The 16,060-nt window shown below is 50.0% G+C and overlaps 27 non-coding genes across 27 annotated transcripts; all 27 read left to right on the top strand.

Moving 5' to 3' along the window:
- Positions 1–283: 283 nt before the first annotated feature.
- Positions 284–357, top strand: Trnan-guu. The gene has a single exon. It is a non-coding gene; the product is annotated as a tRNA-Asn (tRNA).
- A 689-nt stretch (positions 358–1,046) lies between these two features.
- Positions 1,047–1,118, top strand: Trnat-cgu. The gene has a single exon. It is a non-coding gene; the product is annotated as a tRNA-Thr (tRNA).
- A 333-nt stretch (positions 1,119–1,451) lies between these two features.
- Positions 1,452–1,525, top strand: Trnan-guu. Its single transcript has one exon. It is a non-coding gene; the product is annotated as a tRNA-Asn (tRNA).
- A 689-nt stretch (positions 1,526–2,214) lies between these two features.
- Positions 2,215–2,286, top strand: Trnat-cgu. Its single transcript has one exon. It is a non-coding gene; the product is annotated as a tRNA-Thr (tRNA).
- A 333-nt stretch (positions 2,287–2,619) lies between these two features.
- Trnan-guu lies at positions 2,620–2,693 on the top strand. Its single transcript has one exon. It is a non-coding gene; the product is annotated as a tRNA-Asn (tRNA).
- Positions 2,694–3,382: 689 nt separating this feature from the next.
- Positions 3,383–3,454, top strand: Trnat-cgu. Its single transcript has one exon. It is a non-coding gene; the product is annotated as a tRNA-Thr (tRNA).
- Positions 3,455–3,997: 543 nt separating this feature from the next.
- On the top strand, positions 3,998–4,071 carry Trnan-guu. Its single transcript has one exon. It is a non-coding gene; the product is annotated as a tRNA-Asn (tRNA).
- Positions 4,072–4,760: 689 nt separating this feature from the next.
- On the top strand, positions 4,761–4,832 carry Trnat-cgu. Its single transcript has one exon. It is a non-coding gene; the product is annotated as a tRNA-Thr (tRNA).
- A 333-nt stretch (positions 4,833–5,165) lies between these two features.
- Positions 5,166–5,239, top strand: Trnan-guu. Its single transcript has one exon. It is a non-coding gene; the product is annotated as a tRNA-Asn (tRNA).
- Positions 5,240–5,928: 689 nt separating this feature from the next.
- Positions 5,929–6,000, top strand: Trnat-cgu. Its single transcript has one exon. It is a non-coding gene; the product is annotated as a tRNA-Thr (tRNA).
- Positions 6,001–6,333: 333 nt separating this feature from the next.
- On the top strand, positions 6,334–6,407 carry Trnan-guu. Its single transcript has one exon. It is a non-coding gene; the product is annotated as a tRNA-Asn (tRNA).
- Positions 6,408–7,096: 689 nt separating this feature from the next.
- Positions 7,097–7,168, top strand: Trnar-ccu. The gene has a single exon. It is a non-coding gene; the product is annotated as a tRNA-Arg (tRNA).
- A 333-nt stretch (positions 7,169–7,501) lies between these two features.
- On the top strand, positions 7,502–7,575 carry Trnan-guu. Its single transcript has one exon. It is a non-coding gene; the product is annotated as a tRNA-Asn (tRNA).
- A 689-nt stretch (positions 7,576–8,264) lies between these two features.
- On the top strand, positions 8,265–8,336 carry Trnat-cgu. Its single transcript has one exon. It is a non-coding gene; the product is annotated as a tRNA-Thr (tRNA).
- A 333-nt stretch (positions 8,337–8,669) lies between these two features.
- Positions 8,670–8,743, top strand: Trnan-guu. Its single transcript has one exon. It is a non-coding gene; the product is annotated as a tRNA-Asn (tRNA).
- A 689-nt stretch (positions 8,744–9,432) lies between these two features.
- Trnat-cgu lies at positions 9,433–9,504 on the top strand. The gene has a single exon. It is a non-coding gene; the product is annotated as a tRNA-Thr (tRNA).
- Positions 9,505–9,837: 333 nt separating this feature from the next.
- On the top strand, positions 9,838–9,911 carry Trnan-guu. Its single transcript has one exon. It is a non-coding gene; the product is annotated as a tRNA-Asn (tRNA).
- A 693-nt stretch (positions 9,912–10,604) lies between these two features.
- Trnat-cgu lies at positions 10,605–10,676 on the top strand. Its single transcript has one exon. It is a non-coding gene; the product is annotated as a tRNA-Thr (tRNA).
- A 333-nt stretch (positions 10,677–11,009) lies between these two features.
- Positions 11,010–11,083, top strand: Trnan-guu. The gene has a single exon. It is a non-coding gene; the product is annotated as a tRNA-Asn (tRNA).
- Positions 11,084–11,772: 689 nt separating this feature from the next.
- On the top strand, positions 11,773–11,844 carry Trnar-ccu. Its single transcript has one exon. It is a non-coding gene; the product is annotated as a tRNA-Arg (tRNA).
- A 333-nt stretch (positions 11,845–12,177) lies between these two features.
- Trnan-guu lies at positions 12,178–12,251 on the top strand. The gene has a single exon. It is a non-coding gene; the product is annotated as a tRNA-Asn (tRNA).
- A 689-nt stretch (positions 12,252–12,940) lies between these two features.
- Trnat-cgu lies at positions 12,941–13,012 on the top strand. Its single transcript has one exon. It is a non-coding gene; the product is annotated as a tRNA-Thr (tRNA).
- A 333-nt stretch (positions 13,013–13,345) lies between these two features.
- Positions 13,346–13,419, top strand: Trnan-guu. Its single transcript has one exon. It is a non-coding gene; the product is annotated as a tRNA-Asn (tRNA).
- A 689-nt stretch (positions 13,420–14,108) lies between these two features.
- On the top strand, positions 14,109–14,180 carry Trnat-cgu. The gene has a single exon. It is a non-coding gene; the product is annotated as a tRNA-Thr (tRNA).
- Positions 14,181–14,513: 333 nt separating this feature from the next.
- On the top strand, positions 14,514–14,587 carry Trnan-guu. The gene has a single exon. It is a non-coding gene; the product is annotated as a tRNA-Asn (tRNA).
- A 689-nt stretch (positions 14,588–15,276) lies between these two features.
- On the top strand, positions 15,277–15,348 carry Trnat-cgu. The gene has a single exon. It is a non-coding gene; the product is annotated as a tRNA-Thr (tRNA).
- Positions 15,349–15,681: 333 nt separating this feature from the next.
- Positions 15,682–15,755, top strand: Trnan-guu. Its single transcript has one exon. It is a non-coding gene; the product is annotated as a tRNA-Asn (tRNA).
- Positions 15,756–16,060: the final 305 nt, after the last annotated feature.

The following is a 16,060-nucleotide window of genomic DNA, read 5'->3' as shown; positions in this document are numbered from 1 at the left end:
TAACACATGGCAGTACACTGAATGAAAGGGATGTTCTACAACCTATGACAAGTATTCTACTGGCCTCAGAGGTTTTCTGAATGCATAGGCAGAACATTGGTTTGTATGCATTTTGTAGTATAATGTCATGCTTGGCGATGTCATTCGTTTACGAGCCTCGCTACAGTGTGCATGCACGTTATCCATGTGAAGAGACGTAAGCAAATGCTACCATTCTGCGAGATTCCTGCAGAAGGTATACGAATTGCGTTGATATACAGAGCACAAGGGAGCCAAAGTCAAGGCCTCCTTGGCGCAATCGGCTAGCGCGTTCGGCTGTTAACCGAAAGGTTGGTGGTTCGAGCCCACCCGGGGGCGAAATCGTTTTAACCGGCACCGAGGTGAGGGCATACGTCAACTTTGTTAGAGATACACAGCTAGTGTGACAATTTGGCTGCGTTTGAGTGATGCCACAGAGCCTTATACACATTCAGCCAAGTGACACTGTAGGTAAAAACATGGCCCTACACAGACGTTCTGCTGTTTTCCTTTTTATTCGTCATGTGTGACACTGCAGTAGAGGGACGCCCGCTACAAAAGACGTATTCTTTACATTCAATTTCAGCATATACGTCGCGAGTGCCATATGACAGGGCCTGTCTCTCGATGTCGATTTGTATTTGGTGTGTCTTAAGTGTCGGTCTGCAGTAGGCCGCTGTTGGCCGAGCGACGTGCAGTCGCCTTACATGAAGCCCCATGGGCAACGCCAGTGCCACTGTGGACAACAGCGCACTGTAGCCAGAGAGAGGAGCCGAAAGGCGCATTTCGCAGTCGAGCCACGCTATCCCACAAGCTGTGCACTAGGTCAGGATTGTGCAGACCGCTAACTTTTGGTGGGCCGACGCTCGTCGTCGATCGTAAGGGCGAAACATTCAAGAGATTTGGAAAACGGCAATGTGGACACCCCCAGCAGCAGCTGTGTGCCAAATCCGATATCTGGTCGAGGGCTGCAAGATTCAGTATGATGAAGTAACAATTTGGGGATAGCTCACAAACGCTAAGCTGCCGCCTTCTTAGCTCAGTGGTAGAGCACTGGTCTCGTAAACCAGGGGTCGTGAGTTCGAACCTCACAGAAGGCATTCATTTTTTAAACCTTCCTGCAAGGAGCGGAGCTATCTCGAGCAGCATCTAACACATGGCAGTACACTGAATGAAAGGGATGTTCTACAACCTATGACAAGTATTCTACTGGCCTCAGAGGTTTTCTGAATGCATAGGCAGAACATTGGTTTGTATGCATTTTGTAGTATAATGTCATGCTTGGCGATGTCATTCGTTTACGAGCCTCGCTACAGTGTGCATGCACGTTATCCATGTGAAGAGGCGTAAGCAAATGCTACCATTCTGCGAGATTCCTGCAGAAGGTATACGAATTGCGTTGATATACAGAGCACAAGGGAGCCAAAGTCAAGGCCTCCGTGGCGCAATCGGCTAGCGCGTTCGGCTGTTAACCGAAAGGTTGGTGGTTCGAGCCCACCCGGGGGCGAAATCGTTTTAACCGGCACCGAGGTGAGGGCATACGTCAACTTTGTTAGAGATACACAGCTAGTGTGACAATTTGGCTGCGTTTGAGTGATGCCACAGAGCCTTATACACATTCAGCCAAGTGACACTGTAGGTAAAAACATGGCCCTACACAGACGTTCTGCTGTTTTCCTTTTTATTCGTCATGTGTGACACTGCAGTAGAGGGACGCCCGCTACAAAAGACGTATTCTTTACATTCAATTTCAGCATATACGTCGCGAGTGCCATATGACAGGGCCTGTCTCTCGATGTCGATTTGTATTTGGTGTGTCTTAAGTGTCGGTCTGCAGTAGGCCGCTGTTGGCCGAGCGACGTGCAGTCGCCTTACATGAAGCCCCATGGGCAACGCCAGTGCCACTGTGGACAACAGCGCACTGTAGCCAGAGAGAGGAGCCGAAAGGCGCATTTCGCAGTCGAGCCACGCTATCCCACAAGCTGTGCACTAGGTCAGGATTGTGCAGACCGCTAACTTTTGGTGGGCCGACGCTCGTCGTCGATCGTAAGGGCGAAACATTCAAGAGATTTGGAAAACGGCAATGTGGACACCCCCAGCAGCAGCTGTGTGCCAAATCCGATATCTGGTCGAGGGCTGCAAGATTCAGTATGATGAAGTAACAATTTGGGGATAGCTCACAAACGCTAAGCTGCCGCCTTCTTAGCTCAGTGGTAGAGCACTGGTCTCGTAAACCAGGGGTCGTGAGTTCGAACCTCACAGAAGGCATTCATTTTTTAAACCTTCCTGCAAGGAGCGGAGCTATCTCGAGCAGCATCTAACACATGGCAGTACACTGAATGAAAGGGATGTTCTACAACCTATGACAAGTATTCTACTGGCCTCAGAGGTTTTCTGAATGCATAGGCAGAACATTGGTTTGTATGCATTTTGTAGTATAATGTCATGCTTGGCGATGTCATTCGTTTACGAGCCTCGCTACAGTGTGCATGCACGTTATCCATGTGAAGAGGCGTAAGCAAATGCTACCATTCTGCGAGATTCCTGCAGAAGGTATACGAATTGCGTTGATATACAGAGCACAAGGGAGCCAAAGTCAAGGCCTCCGTGGCGCAATCGGCTAGCGCGTTCGGCTGTTAACCGAAAGGTTGGTGGTTCGAGCCCACCCGGGGGCGAAATCGTTTTAACCGGCACCGAGGTGAGGGCATACGTCAACTTTGTTAGAGATACACAGCTAGTGTGACAATTTGGCTGCGTTTGAGTGATGCCACAGAGCCTTATACACATTCAGCCAAGTGACACTGTAGGTAAAAACATGGCCCTACACAGACGTTCTGCTGTTTTCCTTTTTATTCGTCATGTGTGACACTGCAGTAGAGGGACGCCCGCTACAAAAGACGTATTCTTTACATTCAATTTCAGCATATACGTCGCGAGTGCCATATGACAGGGCCTGTCTCTCGATGTCGATTTGTATTTGGTGTGTCTTAAGTGTCGGTCTGCAGTAGGCCGCTGTTGGCCGAGCGACGTGCAGTCGCCTTACATGAAGCATCATGGGCAACGCCAGTGCCACTGTGGACAACAGCGCACTGTAGCCAGAGAGAGGAGCCGAAAGGCGCATTTCGCAGTCGAGCCACGCTATCCCACAAGCTGTGCACTAGGTCAGGATTGTGCAGACCGCTAACTTGTGGTGGGCCGACGCTCGTCGTCGATCGTAAGGGCGAAACATTCAAGAGATTTGGAAAACGGCAATGTGGACACCCCCAGCAGCAGCTGTGTGCCAAATCCGATATCTGGTCGAGGGCTGCAAGATTCAGTATGATGAAGTAACAATTTGGGGATAGCTCACAAACGCTAAGCTGCCGCCTTCTTAGCTCAGTGGTAGAGCACTGGTCTCGTAAACCAGGGGTCGTGAGTTCGAACCTCACAGAAGGCATTCATTTTTTAAACCTTCCTGCAAGGAGCGGAGCTATCTCGAGCAGCATCTAACACATGGCAGTACACTGAATGAAAGGGATGTTCTACAACCTATGACAAGTATTCTACTGGCCTCAGAGGTTTTCTGAATGCATAGGCAGAACATTGGTTTGTATGCATTTTGTAGTATAATGTCATGCTTGGCGATGTCATTCGTTTACGAGCCTCGCTACAGTGTGCATGCACGTTATCCATGTGAAGAGGCGTAAGCAAATGCTACCATTCTGCGAGATTCCTGCAGAAGGTATACGAATTGCGTTGATATACAGAGCACAAGGGAGCCAAAGTCAAGGCCTCCGTGGCGCAATCGGCTAGCGCGTTTGTATGCATTTTGTAGTATAATGTCATGCTTGGCGATGTCATTCGTTTACGAGCCTCGCTACAGTGTGCATGCACGTTATCCATGTGAAGAGGCGTAAGCAAATGCTACCATTCTGCGAGATTCCTGCAGAAGGTATACGAATTGCGTTGATATACAGAGCACAAGGGAGCCGAAGGCAAGGCCTCCGTGGCGCAATCGGCTAGCGCGTTCGGCTGTTAACCGAAAGGTTGGTGGTTCGAGCCCACCCGGGGGCGAAATCGTTTTAACCGGCACCGAGGTGAGGGCACACGTCAACTTTGTTAGAGATACACAGCTAGTGTGACAATTTGGCTGCGTTTGAGTGATGCCACAGAGCCTTATACACATTCAGCCAAGTGACACTGTAGGTAAAAACATGGCCCTACACAGACGTTCTGCTGTTTTCCTTTTTATTCGTCATGTGTGACACTGCAGTAGAGGGACGCCCGCTACAAAAGACGTATTCTTTACATTCAATTTCAGCATATACGTCGCGAGTGCCATATGACAGGGCCTGTCTCTCGATGTCGATTTGTATTTGGTGTGTCTTAAGTGTCGGTCTGCAGTAGGCCGCTGTTGGCCGAGCGACGTGCAGTCGCCTTACATGAAGCCCCATGGGCAACGCCAGTGCCACTGTGGACAACAGCGCACTGTAGCCAGAGAGAGGAGCCGAAAGGCGCATTTCGCAGTCGAGCCACGCTATCCCACAAGCTGTGCACTAGGTCAGGATTGTGCAGACCGCTAACTTTTGGTGGGCCGACGCTCGTCGTCGATCGTAAGGGCGAAACATTCAAGAGATTTGGAAAACGGCAATGTGGACACCCCCAGCAGCAGCTGTGTGCCAAATCCGATATCTGGTCGAGGGCTGCAAGATTCAGTATGATGAAGTAACAATTTGGGGATAGCTCACAAACGCTAAGCTGCCGCCTTCTTAGCTCAGTGGTAGAGCACTGGTCTCGTAAACCAGGGGTCGTGAGTTCGAACCTCACAGAAGGCATTCATTTTTTAAACCTTCCTGCAAGGAGCGGAGCTATCTCGAGCAGCATCTAACACATGGCAGTACACTGAATGAAAGGGATGTTCTACAACCTATGACAAGTATTCTACTGGCCTCAGAGGTTTTCTGAATGCATAGGCAGAACATTGGTTTGTATGCATTTTGTAGTATAATGTCATGCTTGGCGATGTCATTCGTTTACGAGCCTCGCTACAGTGTGCATGCACGTTATCCATGTGAAGAGGCGTAAGCAAATGCTACCATTCTGCGAGATTCCTGCAGAAGGTATACGAATTGCGTTGATATACAGAGCACAAGGGAGCCAAAGTCAAGGCCTCCGTGGCGCAATCGGCTAGCGCGTTCGGCTGTTAACCGAAAGGTTGGTGGTTCGAGCCCACCCGGGGGCGAAATCGTTTTAACCGGCACCGAGGTGAGGGCATACGTCAACTTTGTTAGAGATACACAGCTAGTGTGACAATTTGGCTGCGTTTGAGTGATGCCACAGAGCCTTATACACATTCAGCCAAGTGACACTGTAGGTAAAAACATGGCCCTACACAGACGTTCTGCTGTTTTCCTTTTTATTCGTCATGTGTGACACTGCAGTAGAGGGACGCCCGCTACAAAAGACGTATTCTTTACATTCAATTTCAGCATATACGTCGCGAGTGCCATATGACAGGGCCTGTCTCTCGATGTCGATTTGTATTTGGTGTGTCTTAAGTGTCGGTCTGCAGTAGGCCGCTGTTGGCCGAGCGACGTGCAGTCGCCTTACATGAAGCCCCATGGGCAACGCCAGTGCCACTGTGGACAACAGCGCACTGTAGCCAGAGAGAGGAGCCGAAAGGCGCATTTCGCAGTCGAGCCACGCTATCCCACAAGCTGTGCACTAGGTCAGGATTGTGCAGACCGCTAACTTTTGGTGGGCCGACGCTCGTCGTCGATCGTAAGGGCGAAACACTCAAGAGATTTGGAAAACGGCAATGTGGACACCCCCAGCAGCAGCTGTGTGCCAAATCCGATATCTGGTCGAGGGCTGCAAGATTCAGTATGATGAAGTAACAATTTGGGGATAGCTCACAAACGCTAAGCTGCCGCCTTCTTAGCTCAGTGGTAGAGCACTGGTCTCGTAAACCAGCGGTCGTGAGTTCGAACCTCACAGAAGGCATTCATTTTTTAAACCTTCCTGCAAGGAGCGGAGCTATCTCGAGCAGCATCTAACACATGGCAGTACACTGAATGAAAGGGATGTTCTACAACCTATGACAAGTATTCTACTGGCCTCAGAGGTTTTCTGAATGCATAGGCAGAACATTGGTTTGTATGCATTTTGTAGTATAATGTCATGCTTGGCGATGTCATTCGTTTACGAGCCTCGCTACAGTGTGCATGCACGTTATCCATGTGAAGAGGCGTAAGCAAATGCTACCATTCTGCGAGATTCCTGCAGAAGGTATACGAATTGCGTTGATATACAGAGCACAAGGGAGCCAAAGTCAAGGCCTCCGTGGCGCAATCGGCTAGCGCGTTCGGCTGTTAACCGAAAGGTTGGTGGTTCGAGCCCACCCGGGGGCGAAATCGTTTTAACCGGCACCGAGGTGAGGGCATACGTCAACTTTGTTAGAGATACACAGCTAGTGTGACAATTTGGCTGCGTTTGAGTGATGCCACAGAGCCTTATACACATTCAGCCAAGTGACACTGTAGGTAAAAACATGGCCCTACACAGACGTTCTGCTGTTTTCCTTTTTATTCGTCATGTGTGACACTGCAGTAGAGGGACGCCCGCTACAAAAGACGTATTCTTTACATTCAATTTCAGCATATACGTCGCGAGTGCCATATGACAGGGCCTGTCTCTCGATGTCGATTTGTATTTGGTGTGTCTTAAGTGTCGGTCTGCAGTAGGCCGCTGTTGGCCGAGCGACGTGCAGTCGCCTTACATGAAGCCCCATGGGCAACGCCAGTGCCACTGTGGACAACAGCGCACTGTAGCCAGAGAGAGGAGCCGAAAGGCGCATTTCGCAGTCGAGCCACGCTATCCCACAAGCTGTGCACTAGGTCAGGATTGTGCAGACCGCTAACTTTTGGTGGGCCGACGCTCGTCGTCGATCGTAAGGGCGAAACATTCAAGAGATTTGGAAAACGGCAATGTGGACACCCCCAGCAGCAGCTGTGTGCCAAATCCGATATCTGGTCGAGGGCTGCAAGATTCAGTATGATGAAGTAACAATTTGGGGATAGCTCACCAACGCTAAGCTGCCGCCTTCTTAGCTCAGTGGTAGAGCACTGGTCTCCTAAACCAGGGGTCGTGAGTTCGAACCTCACAGAAGGCATTCGTTTTTTAAACCTTCCTGCAAGGAGCGGAGCTATCTCGAGCTGCATGTAACACATGGCAGTACACTGAATGAATGGGATGTTCTACAACCTATGACAAGTATTCTACTGGCCTCAGAGGTTTTCTGAATGCATAGGCAGAACATTGGTTTGTATGCATTTTGTAGTATAATGTCATGCTTGGCGATGTCATTCGTTTACGAGCCTCGCTACAGTGTGCATGCACGTTATCCATGTGAAGAGGCGTAAGCAAATGCTACCATTCTGCGAGATTCCTGCAGAAGGTATACGAATTGCGTTGATATACAGAGCACAAGGGAGCCAAGGTCAAGGCCTCCGTGGCGCAATCGGCTAGCGCGTTCGGCTGTTAACCGAAAGGTTGGTGGTTCGAGCCCACCTGGGGGCGAAATCGTTTTAACCGGCACCGAGGTGAGGGCATACGTCAACTTTGTTAGAGATACACAGCTAGTGTGACAATTTGGCTGCGTTTGAGTGATGCCACGGAGCCTTATACACATTCAGCCAAGTGACACTGTAGGTAAAAACATGGCCCTACACAGACGTTCTGCTGTTTTCCTTTTTATTCGTCATGTGTGACACTGCAGTAGAGGGACGCCCGCTACAAAAGACGTATTCTTTACATTCAATTTCAGCATATACGTCGCGAGTGCCATATGACAGGGCCTGTCTCTCGATGTCGATTTGTATTTGGTGTGTCTTAAGTGTCGGTCTGCAGTAGGCCGCTGTTGGCCGAGCGACGTGCAGTCGCCTTACATGAAGCCCCATGGGCAACGCCAGTGCCACTGTGGACAACAGCGCACTGTAGCCAGAGAGAGGAGCCGAAAGGCGCATTTCGCAGTCGAGCCACGCTATCCCACAAGCTGTGCACTAGGTCAGGATTGTGCAGACCGCTAACTTTTGGTGGGCCGACGCTCGTCGTCGATCGTAAGGGCGAAACATTCAAGAGATTTGGAAAACGGCAATGTGGACACCCCCAGCAGCAGCTGTTTGCCAAATCCGATATCTGGTCGAGGGCTGCAAGATTCAGTATGATGAAGTAACAATTTGGGGATAGCTCACAAACGCTAAGCTGCCGCCTTCTTAGCTCAGTGGTAGAGCACTGGTCTCGTAAACCAGGGGTCGTGAGTTCGAACCTCACAGAAGGCATTCATTTTTTAAACCTTCCTGCAAGGAGCGGAGCTATCTCGAGCAGCATCTAACACATGGCAGTACACTGAATGAAAGGGATGTTCTACAACCTATGACAAGTATTCTACTGGCCTCAGAGGTTTTCTGAATGCATAGGCAGAACATTGGTTTGTATGCATTTTGTAGTATAATGTCATGCTTGGCGATGTCATTCGTTTACGAGCCTCGCTACAGTGTGCATGCACGTTATCCATGTGAAGAGGCGTAAGCAAATGCTACCATTCTGCGAGATTCCTGCAGAAGGTATACGAATTGCGTTGATATACAGAGCACAAGGGAGCCAAAGTCAAGGCCTCCGTGGCGCAATCGGCTAGCGCGTTCGGCTGTTAACCGAAAGGTTGGTGGTTCGAGCCCACCCGGGGGCAAAATCGTTTTAACCGGCACCGAGGTGAGGGCATACGTCAACTTTGTTAGAGATACACAGCTAGTGTGACAATTTGGCTGCGTTTGAGTGATGCCACAGAGCCTTATACACATTCAGCCAAGTGACACTGTAGGTAAAAACATGGCCCTACACAGACGTTCTGCTGTTTTCCTTTTTATTCGTCATGTGTGACACTGCAGTAGAGGGACGCCCGCTACAAAAGACGTATTCTTTACATTCAATTTCAGCATATACGTCGCGAGTGCCATATGACAGGGCCTGTCTCTCGATGTCGATTTGTATTTGGTGTGTCTTAAGTGTCGGTCTGCAGTAGGCCGCTGTTGGCCGAGCGACGTGCAGTCGCCTTACATGAAGCCCCATGGGCAACGCCAGTGCCACTGTGGACAACAGCGCACTGTAGCCAGAGAGAGGAGCCGAAAGGCGCATTTCGCAGTCGAGCCACGCTATCCCACAAGCTGTGCACTAGGTCAGGATTGTGCAGACCGCTAACTTTTGGTGGGCCGACGCTCGTCGTCGATCGTAAGGGCGAAACATTCAAGAGATTTGGAAAACGGCAATGTGGACACCCCCAGCAGCAGCTGTGTGCCAAATCCGATATCTGGTCGAGGGCTGCAAGATTCAGTATGATGAAGTAACAATTTGGGGATAGCTCACAAACGCTAAGCTGCCGCCTTCTTAGCTCAGTGGTAGAGCACTGGTCTCGTAAACCAGGGGTCGTGAGTTCGAACCTCACAGAAGGCATTCATTTTTTAAACCTTCCTGCAAGGAGCGGAGCTATCTCGAGCAGCATCTAACACATGGCAGTACACTGAATGAAAGGGATGTTCTACAACCTATGACAAGTATTCTACTGGCCTCAGAGGTTTTCTGAATGCATAGGCAGAACATTGGTTTGTATGCATTTTGTAGTATAATGTCATGCTTGGCGATGTCATTCGTTTACGAGCCTCGCTACAGTGTGCATGCACGTTATCCATGTGAAGAGGCGTAAGCAAATGCTACCATTCTGCGAGATTCCTGCAGAAGGTATACGAATTGCGTTGATATACAGAGCACAAGGGAGCCAAAGTCAAGGCCTCCGTGGCGCAATCGGCTAGCGCGTTCGGCTGTTAACCGAAAGGTTGGTGGTTCGAGCCCACCCGGGGGCGAAATCGTTTTAACCGGCACCGAGGTGAGGGCATACGTCAACTTTGTTAGAGATACACAGCTAGTGTGACAATTTGGCTGCGTTTGAGTGATGCCACAGAGCCTTATACACATTCAGCCAAGTGACACTGTAGGTAAAAACATGGCCCTACACAGACGTTCTGCTGTTTTCCTTTTTATTCGTCATGTGTGACACTGCAGTAGAGGGACGCCCGCTACAAAAGACGTATTCTTTACATTCAATTTCAGCATATACGTCGCGAGTGCCATATGACAGGGCCTGTCTCTCGATGTCGATTTGTATTTGGTGTGTCTTAAGTGTCGGTCTGCAGTAGGCCGCTGTTGGCCGAGCGACGTGCAGTCGCTCGCTTTACATGAAGCCCCATGGGCAACGCCAGTGCCACTGTGGACAACAGCGCACTGTAGCCAGAGAGAGGAGCCGAAAGGCGCATTTCGCAGTCGAGCCACGCTATCCCACAAGCTGTGCACTAGGTCAGGATTGTGCAGACCGCTAACTTTTGGTGGGCCGACGCTCGTCGTCGATCGTAAGGGCGAAACATTCAAGAGATTTGGAAAACGGCAATGTGGACACCCCCAGCAGCAGCTGTGTGCCAAATCCGATATCTGGTCGAGGGCTGCAAGATTCAGTATGATGAAGTAACAATTTGGGGATAGCTCACAAACGCTAAGCTGCCGCCTTCTTAGCTCAGTGGTAGAGCACTGGTCTCGTAAACCAGGGGTCGTGAGTTCGAACCTCACAGAAGGCATTCATTTTTTAAACCTTCCTGCAAGGAGCGGAGCTATCTCGAGCAGCATCTAACACATGGCAGTACACTGAATGAAAGGGATGTTCTACAACCTATGACAAGTATTCTACTGGCCTCAGAGGTTTTCTGAATGCATAGGCAGAACATTGGTTTGTATGCATTTTGTAGTATAATGTCATGCTTGGCGATGTCATTCGTTTACGAGCCTCGCTACAGTGTGCATGCACGTTATCCATGTGAAGAGGCGTAAGCAAATGCTACCATTCTGCGAGATTCCTGCAGAAGGTATACGAATTGCGTTGATATACAGAGCACAAGGGAGCCAAAGTCAAGGCCTCCGTGGCGCAATCGGCTAGCGCGTTCGGCTGTTAACCGAAAGGTTGGTGGTTCGAGCCCACCCGGGGGCGAAATCGTTTTAACCGGCACCGAGGTGAGGGCATACGTCAACTTTGTTAGAGATACACAGCTAGTGTGACAATTTGGCTGCGTTTGAGTGATGCCACAGAGCCTTATACACATTCAGCCAAGTGACACTGTAGGTAAAAACATGGCCCTACACAGACGTTCTGCTGTTTTCCTTTTTATTCGTCATGTGTGACACTGCAGTAGAGGGACGCCCGCTACAAAAGACGTATTCTTTACATTCAATTTCAGCATATACGTCGCGAGTGCCATATGACAGGGCCTGTCTCTCGATGTCGATTTGTATTTGGTGTGTCTTAAGTGTCGGTCTGCAGTAGGCCGCTGTTGGCCGAGCGACGTGCAGTCGCCTTACATGAAGCCCCATGGGCAACGCCAGTGCCACTGTGGACAACAGCGCACTGTAGCCAGAGAGAGGAGCCGAAAGGCGCATTTCGCAGTCGAGCCACGCTATCCCACAAGCTGTGCACTAGGTCAGGATTGTGCAGACCGCTAACTTTTGGTGGGCCGACGCTCGTCGTCGATCGTAAGGGCGAAACATTCAAGAGATTTGGAAAACGGCAATGTGGACACCCCCAGCAGCAGCTGTGTGCCAAATCCGATATCTGGTCGAGGGCTGCAAGATTCAGTATGATGAAGTAACAATTTGGGGATAGCTCACAAACGCTAAGCTGCCGCCTTCTTAGCTCAGTGGTAGAGCACTGGTCTCCTAAACCAGGGGTCGTGAGTTCGAACCTCACAGAAGGCATTCGTTTTTTAAACCTTCCTGCAAGGAGCGGAGCTATCTCGAGCTGCATCTAACACATGGCAGTACACTGAATGAATGGGATGTTCTACAACCTATGACAAGTATTCTACTGGCCTCAGAGGTTTTCTGAATGCATAGGCAGAACATTGGTTTGTATGCATTTTGTAGTATAATGTCATGCTTGGCGATGTCATTCGTTTACGAGCCTCGCTACAGTGTGCATGCACGTTATCCATGTGAAGAGGCGTAAGCAAATGCTACCATTCTGCGAGATTCCTGCAGAAGGTATACGAATTGCGTTGATATACAGAGCACAAGGGAGCCAAGGTCAAGGCCTCCGTGGCGCAATCGGCTAGCGCGTTCGGCTGTTAACCGAAAGGTTGGTGGTTCGAGCCCACCCGGGGGCGAAATCGTTTTAACCGGCACCGAGGCGAGGGCATACGTCAACTTTGTTAGAGATACACAGCTAGTGTGACAATTTGGCTGCGTTTGAGTGATGCCACGGAGCCTTATACACATTCAGCCAAGTGACACTGTAGGTAAAAACATGGCCCTACACAGACGTTCTGCTGTTTTCCTTTTTATTCGTCATGTGTGACACTGCAGTAGAGGGACGCCCGCTACAAAAGACGTATTCTTTACATTCAATTTCAGCATATACGTCGCGAGTGCCATATGACAGGGCCTGTCTCTCGATGTCGATTTGTATTTGGTGTGTCTTAAGTGTCGGTCTGCAGTAGGCCGCTGTTGGCCGAGCGACGTGCAGTCGTCTTACATGAAGCCCCATGGGCAACGCCAGTGCCACTGTGGACAACAGCGCACTGTAGCCAGAGAGAGGAGCCGAAAGGCGCATTTCGCAGTCGAGCCACGCTATCCCACAAGCTGTGCACTAGGTCAGGATTGTGCAGACCGCTAACTTTTGGTGGGCCGACGCTCGTCGTCGATCGTAAGGGCGAAACATTCAAGAGATTTGGAAAACGGCAATGTGGACACCCCCAGCAGCAGCTGTGTGCCAAATCCGATATCTGGTCGAGGGCTGCAAGATTCAGTATGATGAAGTAACAATTTGGGGATAGCTCACAAACGCTAAGCTGCCGCCTTCTTAGCTCAGTGGTAGAGCACTGGTCTCGTAAACCAGGGGTCGTGAGTTCGAACCTCACAGAAGGCATTCATTTTTTAAACCTTCCTGCAAGGAGCGGAGCTATCTCGAGCAGCATCTAACACATGGCAGTACACTGAATGAAAGGGATGTTCTACAACCTATGACAAGTATTCTACTGGCCTCAGAGGTTTTCTGAATGCATAGGCAGAACATTGGTTTGTATGCATTTTGTAGTATAATGTCATGCTTGGCGATGTCATTCGTTTACGAGCCTCGCTACAGTGTGCATGCACGTTATCCATGTGAAGAGGCGTAAGCAAATGCTACCATTCTGCGAGATTCCTGCAGAAGGTATACGAATTGCGTTGATATACAGAGCACAAGGGAGCCAAAGTCAAGGCCTCCGTGGCGCAATCGGCTAGCGCGTTCGGCTGTTAACCGAAAGGTTGGTGGTTCGAGCCCACCCGGGGGCGAAATCGTTTTAACCGGCACCGAGGTGAGGGCATACGTCAACTTTGTTAGAGATACACAGCTAGTGTGACAATTTGGCTGCGTTTGAGTGATGCCACAGAGCCTTATACACATTCAGCCAAGTGACACTGTAGGTAAAAACATGGCCCTACACAGACGTTCTGCTGTTTTCCTTTTTATTCGTCATGTGTGACACTGCAGTAGAGGGACGCCCGCTACAAAAGACGTATTCTTTACATTCAATTTCAGCATATACGTCGCGAGTGCCATATGACAGGGCCTGTCTCTCGATGTCGATTTGTATTTGGTGTGTCTTAAGTGTCGGTCTGCAGTAGGCCGCTGTTGGCCGAGCGACGTGCAGTCGCCTTACATGAAGCCCCATGGGCAACGCCAGTGCCACTGTGGACAACAGCGCACTGTAGCCAGAGAGAGGAGCCGAAAGGCGCATTTCGCAGTCGAGCCACGCTATCCCACAAGCTGTGCACTAGGTCAGGATTGTGCAGACCGCTAACTTTTGGTGGGCCGACGCTCGTCGTCGATCGTAAGGGCGAAACATTCAAGAGATTTGGAAAACGGCAATGTGGACACCCCCAGCAGCAGCTGTGTGCCAAATCCGATATCTGGTCGAGGGCTGCAAGATTCAGTATGATGAAGTAACAATTTGGGGATAGCTCACAAACGCTAAGCTGCCGCCTTCTTAGCTCAGTGGTAGAGCACTGGTCTCGTAAACCAGGGGTCGTGAGTTCGAACCTCACAGAAGGCATTCATTTTTTAAACCTTCCTGCAAGGAGCGGAGCTATCTCGAGCAGCATCTAACACATGGCAGTACACTGAATGAAAGGGATGTTCTACAACCTATGACAAGTATTCTACTGGCCTCAGAGGTTTTCTGAATGCATAGGCAGAACATTGGTTTGTATGCATTTTGTAGTATAATGTCATGCTTGGCGATGTCATTCGTTTACGAGCCTCGCTACAGTGTGCATGCACGTTATCCATGTGAAGAGGCGTAAGCAAATGCTACCATTCTGCGAGATTCCTGCAGAAGGTATACGAATTGCGTTGATATACAGAGCACAAGGGAGCCAAAGGCAAGGCCTCCGTGGCGCAATCGGCTAGCGCGTTCGGCTGTTAACCGAAAGGTTGGTGGTTCGAGCCCACCCGGGGGCGAAATCGTTTTAACCGGCACCGAGGTGAGGGCATACGTCAACTTTGTTAGAGATACACAGCTAGTGTGACAATTTGGCTGCGTTTGAGTGATGCCACAGAGCCTTATACACATTCAGCCAAGTGACACTGTAGGTAAAAACATGGCCCTACACAGACGTTCTGCTGTTTTCCTTTTTATTCGTCATGTGTGACACTGCAGTAGAGGGACGCCCGCTACAAAAGACGTATTCTTTACATTCAATTTCAGCATATACGTCGCGAGTGCCATATGACAGGGCCTGTCTCTCGATGTCGATTTGTATTTGGTGTGTCTTAAGTGTCGGTCTGCAGTAGGCCGCTGTTGGCCGAGCGACGTGCAGTCGCCTTACATGAAGCCCCATGGGCAACGCCAGTGCCACTGTGGACAACAGCGCACTGTAGCCAGAGAGAGGAGCCGAAAGGCGCATTTCGCAGTCGAGCCACGCTATCCCACAAGCTGTGCACTAGGTCAGGATTGTGCAGACCGCTAACTTTTGGTGGGCCGACGCTCGTCGTCGATCGTAAGGGCGAAACATTCAAGAGATTTGGAAAACGGCAATGTGGACACCCCCAGCAGCAGCTGTGTGCCAAATCCGATATCTGGTCGAGGGCTGCAAGATTCAGTATGATGAAGTAACAATTTGGGGATAGCTCACAAACGCTAAGCTGCCGCCTTCTTAGCTCAGTGGTAGAGCACTGGTCTCGTAAACCAGGGGTCGTGAGTTCGAACCTCACAGAAGGCATTCATTTTTTAAACCTTCCTGCAAGGAGCGGAGCTATCTCGAGCAGCATCTAACACATGGCAGTACACTGAATGAAAGGGATGTTCTACAACCTATGACAAGTATTCTACTGGCCTCAGAGGTTTTCTGAATGCATAGGCAGAACATTGGTTTGTATGCATTTTGTAGTATAATGTCATGCTTGGCGATGTCATTCGTTTACGAGCCTCGCTACAGTGTGCATGCACGTTATCCATGTGAAGAGGCGTAAGCAAATGCTACCATTCTGCGAGATTCCTGCAGAAGGTATACGAATTGCGTTGATATACAGAGCACAAGGGAGCCAAAGTCAAGGCCTCCGTGGCGCAATCGGCTAGCGCGTTCGGCTGTTAACCGAAAGGTTGGTGGTTCGAGCCCACCCGGGGGCGAAATCGTTTTAACCGGCACCGAGGTGAGGGCATACGTCAACTTTGTTAGAGATACACAGCTAGTGTGACAATTTGGCTGCGTTTGAGTGATGCCACAGAGCCTTATACACATTCAGCCAAGTGACACTGTAGGTAAAAACATGGCCCTACACAGACGTTCTGCTGTTTTCCTTTTTATTCGTCATGTGTGACACTGCAGTAGAGGGACGCCCGCTACAAAAGACGTATTCTTTACATTCAATTTCAGCATATACGTCGCGAGTGCCATATGACAGGGCCTGTCTCTCGATGTCGATTTGTATTTG

This window comes from Schistocerca americana, chromosome 5, assembly GCF_021461395.2.
Source record: "Schistocerca americana isolate TAMUIC-IGC-003095 chromosome 5, iqSchAmer2.1, whole genome shotgun sequence".
Lineage (NCBI taxonomy): Eukaryota > Metazoa > Arthropoda > Insecta > Orthoptera > Acrididae > Schistocerca > Schistocerca americana.
This window is presented reverse-complemented; position numbering and strand designations above follow the sequence as displayed.